The sequence below is a fragment of the Caloenas nicobarica genome, chromosome 1, assembly GCF_036013445.1.
Source record: "Caloenas nicobarica isolate bCalNic1 chromosome 1, bCalNic1.hap1, whole genome shotgun sequence".
NCBI lineage: Eukaryota > Metazoa > Chordata > Aves > Columbiformes > Columbidae > Caloenas > Caloenas nicobarica.
In genome coordinates this window covers 149,383,211-149,391,591 of record NC_088245.1, presented here as the reverse complement: position 1 = coordinate 149,391,591, position 8,381 = coordinate 149,383,211, and positions in this window count along the sequence as shown.

Sequence of the window (8,381 nt, the reverse complement as noted above, 5' to 3'; positions counted from 1 at the left end):
TGTGCAGAAGGGATAGCATGCAAAATTCCAGTTAAAATCACTTTGGGGAAAGCTGGTGAAAGAGCGCTCTCAGAAAGCGTGAGCCCCCTAATTTGGCTTTGGTAATGGGTAAAGGCTGCAGTAGTGCCATTAGAGACACAAATTCTATCGGTTTTTGTATCATGCAGAGAAATTTTTACCTTCCCAAATACGGGTCAAAGAACAAATGCCACTAATGATGATAGAATTCAGGTATTACTGGATGTAGTAGTCAGCAAATTTCTTAATAAAATTATCACAGAACCAGTAAAAAGTGATGCTGATTGAGACTTGCTTGTCGTAACTGATGATTGCAGCAAAAAACTACCTTGGCTCAAGTGGTCAGGGACTGACACTTTCTACTTAAATGGAACAGATAAACGAGTCTGTTAATAAGGTTTTGCATTTCAAAAGGGCAAAGTTTGGTAAACTCACGGAACTGATTTGTAAATTCAGATGGATTGCAGAGTCCAGGCATTAAAATGTGAGAGAGGCCTGGAACTTCTACATGTCTGAGCAACTAAAAGTTTTGGGTATCTGTATAACAGGCAAAAGACAAACTCTGGCTGTATAGTCACTTCAAGAGAGGTACTAGTGCATGAGTCTGTCTTTTAAAAGAAAGATCAGGTGCTAAACAGGGAATGGACTAAAATGTCACAGGAAAGATCACACCCAAGTCCTCCTAAACTTTCTCGGACAAGATGATATCCTACACGGAGAAAACTGGATAAATACTGTCTATTTACATTTCACTACAGCACTTGACACAGTAGCACAGAAGATGTTATTTTTTAGCCGGAGCTCTGCAGAAAAACTGTACGTATAACAAGTATCTGGCTCACAGCATACAGAAAAAAAAGCATTACAAAGCTGGAGAGAAGCAATTAAGAGAGCTCTTCAAACTAAATGTTGAGACCAATCTTTAATATTTTCATAAACCATCATGACATAAACACGGACTTAAATTGTTGGTAACGCAACATTGAGAGATGTCGTTAATGGAATGAAAAGCATATCAAGACTCTGAAAATAGGTAAAGATTAAAAAAAAGGAGGAGAGTGTGCAAAAAAAAGCAAAGTTAGGACTGACAGTACAATTTCCCACAGTTGCTCCAAGCTTGTAAGCAAGCAGAAATACCTGGCCACACTATCCAGGATGACTCTCATGCTACCGTACGAGCCAGCCTTCAAAACAAGTAACTGAAGTCCAGTGAGACAGAGACTGGAAAGTGTTAATGCTTTAGCACAAAACCTGATGAAACCTTATGTGTAGCTCTGAGCACCTCTGGGCAGGAAATCTTGATTCAAACTAGAATCACTGTGCAGAAGCATAGCTGACTTGAACAAGAGGAAAAAGGAAGAGGATTGAATAATTTGTCTTGTTAAGATGAGAAAAAATAATGACGACTGAGAAGATACAAGCTAACCACAAGAAATCAGCAAAATTAGAAAATATTTCCTAGCCGTTAGAGTCAACAGTCTTTCTGTGAGGGATAGTGAGCACCAAGAATCCAATGGTGTTTGAGACTGAACCTGAGAAAGCAAATCTTATGTGTTTGTCATAAGAGGAGGTCTTGCTAGTCCAAGAAGTCTCTTCTGGTCTGGTGGGCCTAAATGGTGGCTGAGTATCTGAGGGAGAGGTTAGAAAGGGAGATCTGTGTGATGAGAAAAAACTGCAGGTCTCCTTCAATGTTTGATAAATCTTTTAGCTGTTTCCCAATCCTAAAATTTTGCTGGTTTGCCAAACATGAACTGAAATAGGAAGACCCAAATATTGAAAAAAACTTTTCAAGTCTGAGGAATATTCAACAGCTCGAATGGAGAAAGAGGAAGAACATGGATTTTCATGTAAAGTTTAAAGTGTTTTCCTCAGACTCATCTAACTACTCAGCTGATCTGTACCATCTGAAATTTTCAAGCTGGCTATGTCCTATGTAGAGAACAAGACCCATTCACTACCTGCCTGTCAGCCAAACATCGAAAGTGGAACCAAAGTGACCTAGGACATTTGTTTAATACCATCTCATATGTATGCAGTGTTGCTGTTCACCAGTTTGAAGCTAAACCTACTTGCAGAGCTAAGGGCTTGGTCTTCGTCTTGCACAAGGCCATAGGAATTTACCCATTGGCTTCACTGGTATATTACATATGGAGTTCTTATAGTTGAGCAGGTGGATATTTTCTCCTCTGTCCACAGGATCCATCTGCTCCTGCTGCTTCTCCAGAAAGGTCCTTAGAGTGAAATTTTCAATAAAGATGACAGGGTCCCCTGAGATAGATTCTTCTGAAGAAGATGGTGCTTGGTTATTCTTCTGCTTCTGCCACTGTTAATCAGCCATTCCCTGCATCATGCTCTACTCTTGAGACTCACCTGTCCGGCCCCATCTTGCACTGTGGTTCTGGTAACTTGCTTGTTTTCAGCCAAGTACTGCAGGCTGTCTAGGCTGCTGACCTTCCAGGCTTGGTGTGATTGATCCCCCCACCACCTGGCTCCAGCTGACACATGAGCCCTTGGAGTGAAACACACAAAAGAAGGCTTTGGGGTAAGTATGTCTTTTCTACCCCAGCCCCTTTGCCTGCATATCTCCCAGTTGATGGAGTCTCACTAACTGGTTAGAGAAAAGTTTGAGTTTATTATGGTGTAGATCTAACTGCATACAAACTGTGCATGCCAGCCCTCAGTAAATGGGTACATTTGACCCCAGCACAACCACATGAGAAGGTATTCCAGGTTTTGGGTTGGGGTTTGGAGGTCTTTGTTTTGTTTTTTATGACCAGTCTCATGCTGCTTGGCATTTCCTTTGAGGCCTGGCTCCTAGATTCACATGGTTATGCAGAAAATATCTGAACAAAAGGGAGGGTCCAACTCACCCTGTCATGAATTAAAACTAGAAGACCTCATGCCTTGGAGAAGCAGCACAGCCTGGATGGCAAATAAAGGGGTGCCAAGGTAAAATTGCATTTCAGTCGACATCACTGTAAATAGACCAAACGAGCTGCGGGCTGGGGTCATGTTTCCTGAGCATTTTTCTGCTGGTTACAATATAAGTCAGGGCCCTTTTTTGAAAGGGAGCTCATCCAAGAGATCTCTTTGCTATGGGCAAAACACATTTACACTCAGTAATAACAGCTCATTTGACTAGTCCTGAGTCCTGAAACAGTGCTGAGCACAACGTGTTCTTGTCTGCACTGCCTACAGAGGGGTAGGACGGGATCCATCTACCCTAACTTCAGCCATGTGGTCACGTACGCTATAACTAAGAGAGCTGTCTGGCCTCCAGCTATAATCAACTGAGCAATGCAGGCAACTTCAAAAGGTGACTCATCCCTCCCTTTAATAGGTGCCTAAGCTAGTTGGCATGAATCGCTCCCCGTCTTTCTCCATTGAATACAGAGAGAGCCCAGACTTGGCCTACACATTAACCAGTATATGGCTAAAGTTAGCAAAGATAAATCCCATCTGCAGTCAGTGCTGGATCTGAATAACTCAACTGCTAAAGCCACGTTTGAAATGCAGGCATTGCTTTTAGAAATAGGTATCATGAACTTATTGGTATCAGATGTTCTCCATAAATGGGCAGTCCTGAAGGAGGGATGGGGTGGGGGGAGGGATAGTAACCCCTTGATTGTGAAATTACATGATTACTAAATGAATATGATTCTTCAGCAGGCTGTTTTTAATGTCTAGGTTGTGTTTCTAATGAAGGAAAACATGTTATATCACTGATCCATATCACAGTGCTCATGCTGTCTGCTATCAAGGGAAGGCAAGCTCTGAACACAGGATCTCTCAGATTTTTATTCATACCTGCAGAAATAAAACCAGAAGGTTGTTCTTTCTTTAAAATCAAAATCATGTCTGTGCAGTATGTCTGATTCAAACCATATTGCTAGCAAGGTGGAACCTTGAAATCATTAAGATTTTTCTATGATAAAAGTTAAAGATTAGAGGGCCTTGAGGAAACAGAACACATGGGCCAAAAGTCTTAAATCCAAATATTAAAGAAAGTCAGCCAAGTCAAAACACTGGCATCTACATGAAGGGGTCATGAATTACAGAGGGACTGAAAATCCACTGAATCTACTTATTCCCTAGAACTTCTGAAAACTACTCCAGTTTTAATTAAATACCTTCACGTGGATGAAGCTGCTTCGATTTTTTACAGAGGAATTAATGTGCTCCTTGCTTTACTATAAAAACTCCAAAAGGGTTTGGTCCCTTGTCTTTCAGCACTGGAAGAGAAAGAAGGATGAGAGAAGCCTTTAGATCTGACAGAGGTTTTTTCAGTTGAATTAGAACTAACCCCCCAGGAAAAAAAAAAAAAAAAATCACAGAATTCACCAACAGCTCAGAAAAAGGACTTTGGAGGAACAGAAACCTCTCCCACCACAACTTCAGCAAGTTCATGATCAAAAGCTTAGGATGGGCTACACCTGTGAGCTGCACAGCAAAAGGTACCTTTGACTTGCCACAGCTGATCCTGCCTATGGCCCCCCTGAGACTCACCGGGGAAATGGCATTATCTTAAGTTAGCTCAAGGAGCTGTTCTCATCTTTCAAGTATGAGAAAATTCACCATGCTGAAATCATTTCAGAGCCAAAGTTTAACTTCTTTGAATGATAAAGAAAACCCCAAGGTACTTTAGATTATATAGTAAAAGAAAATAGGTGTCACAATCTTTAGGTCCCACCTGATAGAAGCAAATGAATATCTGTAGAGCTACTTGTTTTACTCATCAATGTCAGGAGGACCTTTCCTAAGCTGGAAGTTGTGACAGCAAAATATGCCATCTGCCATCCTTCTGGACTCTTGCTTCTTGTGGGGTGACTGAAGAACAAGCATGGGGGATATCCATCTGAAAGATGTCGAGCGGCTGTCCTACCGTCACTCTTCATGAAAAAGTGGAGGAAAAACTTTTCCTTTCTTAGTTTAAAGGATTCTCGCACTTAAATCCAATAATTCACATTTCCCAATGTAACCACAAGCCTGGACTTCTCTGACCTTCCTGTCCTTTGCTGGACAGTATGGCTTCGGGCGAGGCACAAAAGATTTGGCTGTACGTACCTTCTCGATTCACAGTATAGTGAGCCCTGGTGCCAAATACAACAGCAGGAGTGCCAGTCTCAGAGCAAGGCACTTGAAAGTTAAGTACTGAGACAACTAACTTTTAAAATATGTAAATCATTCACTAGATCTAGGCATAAACCTCTGTAGCCTAACTCTTCATAGGTGGCTAATGAATTGGAGTGTAATTTTCCATGCTTACTCTGAGACATCCTAGCCTGACTATCAGAGGTTGTCTGTCATCCATACACCCAAAAATGCACTCTCAGTTCAGCATAGACAGAAATTGCCCTTCCTCTCAATCATTGAAAAGATGAGCATTCCCAGACTCAAGAAAATCTATTCCTGTCTGTGAATATACATGTTAAAATTTATTTTCTGTAAAACCAGTTCACTGACAGTATTCTATTTCATTTTGTCATGTGAAGTTTGGGTTGTATTTACAAGTCTTATTTTGATACTGGAATAAATGTGTGTTATTTTCAATTATTAGTGCTCATAAGGTGTCAGAAGATTACATGGGACAAGGATTATGAATCACACTTTCACCTCTGAAAATGCAAAACCCAATAAAATTTGACCAAGCAGCAGAGAATTCATCAGGCAATTGTTACCGACACTTAATTTCCTGGTTTATGTAGTGGCCTGTGATGCAGCACAATCCAAAAGGATAAAGTCCTGGTAACCTTGCACTTCAGATTCCTTCTGATGTGTAGGAAGTTTTTGCTCCAGATGATAAAGCAGGAAAGAGCACCTAAAAAGTCTACTTCTAGCTGTCAGGGGACTTCAGAGTTGAATTGCAGGGTGTAGGTTTTTTGACATATTTAGTCATTCTTCTGTTCAGAAGGCATAAGCAATGTAAGTGGATTAATCCCATTTCCAAATGCTGTGGGTCCTACCAAAGATGTTTCAGATGTTACATCAAAATAAAGAGAGATTTAGAACCTAGATATTTTAATATGGGCTTTAAGACTAAGGTCCATATACAAGAAAGGCTTTAGACTTGTAACTCTTGTTTAGGCTTTTATCTCCCTGTTAGTGGCTGGAGGAAGTCAGGACCTCACACAAGAGTTCGTAAGCTAAACCCTCTGTTTGGGCTGGGCCTTCAATGCCTTAGTGGTGGTAAACTTCGGAGTCAATGGATGTCAGTGGCACTCTGGTACCTAATCTGCCAAAATCACTTTGGCACATGTAACTTGGCCATCTAAGTCACATGCGATTTGCCACATGCAGAAGTGATATCCAAGGTCATTGGACAACCTGGGCTGAAAAAGAAATACAGTCTAAGTGGCTGATGCAAACGTATTTGTTGTTAGCCACAGGCTACACTACCATTTTTTGACCTGAGGCATGGACAGAAAGATTTCTTGTGCTTCTTTGGCACTCCCTGGCAACATGCAGGTACAGAAGACATAGGTAAACAAAGCAAAACTGGTATGTGTCATTGAAGATGTCACTCATATTCTCTATCTGTAACAGAAATACAGAAGCAGAATGAAGGTAAACTTCAAACCTGAAGAAAATCCTCTACCCTGGTTCAGCAGAAATGCCTGTAGTTCTCTAATTCTAACTCAAGCCCTTAGAGGTGGAAAGAGCTGTGAAGAGGCAGGCACCTGTCTTATGTGATCCCAAACATGTCCCAGAGAGTCTCTGTTCCTTTTTTCTGCCCATGCCACAGGCCTGGGGTGAGGAGGCTCCTAATCTGGGCAACTCACTTGGTGCCTTAAAAGAACTGGGGTGACCAGGGCAGCTGACTCCCAAAATAAATGTCATTCTGGCTGTGAACACAGGCATGGCTGCAGTGCCCTGACAAAGGGGCAGCATCATAATTTATCCTTAAAAATTAGCATATGCTCAAAAGTTTTAAGAACAGAGAGCTTCCTGGGATACCAAAGAAGCAGCAGAAACGGGGACCCTATTCGTTTGTAAGATGCAGCAGCTGGCTGGGGCCCTCCCTGACCTTCCAGTAAGGGAAAGAAGTCACACGTGGGTCTACTCCCCTTCACTCTCACACTCTCAACTCTGTCTGGTTTTGCTGGGATCTATTCATTCTATTCCCCACCCCTTCCCCCAAAAAAAAAAAAAAAAAAAAGTAACCAAGTAGTTGTACCAGCTCTTCACAGACACAAAGACATAAAAAAATAAAAGTAAAAACACGGAGGCTGGGGGATGCTTCTGGGAGATACCACCCCGCCCGGGTTACAAAGCATCTTTTGGGCAGGTTTTGTGTAAAGGATCAGCGCCCTTCCTTTTGCCACGGGCACCAGCTTGCTCCCGAGAGCGATTCCCACGCCAGCCCCTCTCCCCGCCGCCCCGCTCCCAAAGGTCGGGGCGTCCACGGTCCCCCTCCGCGCCCCGCGGGCGGTGCCGCTGAGCCCATGAGGTGTCCGGGCAGCAGCCTAGGACGTGCCATTTGAGAAATCAGCGCACCATGCAGTCGGCGCCTGCTTTGCCTGGGACGGAGTGCTTAAAAAAAACCCAAAACAAACAAACAAACAAAACCCAGGAGCAAATAAACAAGGAGGAAAAAAGGGGGGAGGGGGAAGCAAATAAAAAAGGAGCAAATAAATCCCTCCACACCGAGCCTCGGCGTTTCCGAGGAGTAAGGGCTTCGGGAGGCGCCGGGAGGAGGGGGCAGCGAGGGGCTGCGCCGGGCCGGTCTGTGCTGCCCCCTCCCCCGTCGCGCCCTGCCCTCGGCAGCGCAGCCCGGCGGCCGCCCCCGTTAGATGGCGCTACAGACTTTACAACCACGTGTGTAGAGGGGAAAAAAAAAATAAATAATTAAATAAATAATAACCCTCTCATTGTCCGGAACGCGGAGATCCGGCCCCGCGGAGGAGTGGCGCCCGGCGGCGGGGTGCCCTTTCCCCGCGGGGAGCGCCCGGGGCCGCCCGCACCCCCGCGGCGGCAGCCGAAGCTCGGCCTCCGGGCGCCACCAGCGCAACGCAGGGGGCAAGTTGGTGAGCGGGGGGGCTCGGGCGAGCCGGTGATCTGCCAGGGGAAGGGCCTGGCAGAGGCTGCGCCGCCGGACGGTTCTCAACCGGGGAGCTCGGCGAAACCGGCGCGCAGGTTCGCGTCCCGCCCCCGCGTTACTTTTCCTTTCCAAAAAGCTGCTCAGGCAAGCTGCACAGCCTGCCTGGACTCTGCTCTTTGATTGTTTCATCAATCTCTCCCCCATCCCCGCCTTTTTTTTTTTTTTCTAATTTCAGAGTCCTGCGGTTTTCCCCGGTTTAGTACCCTCTGCTGTAAACCCGCAAGTTTTCGGGCAGCCAGTCTGTGGCTGCCGCGGAGACCCGCCG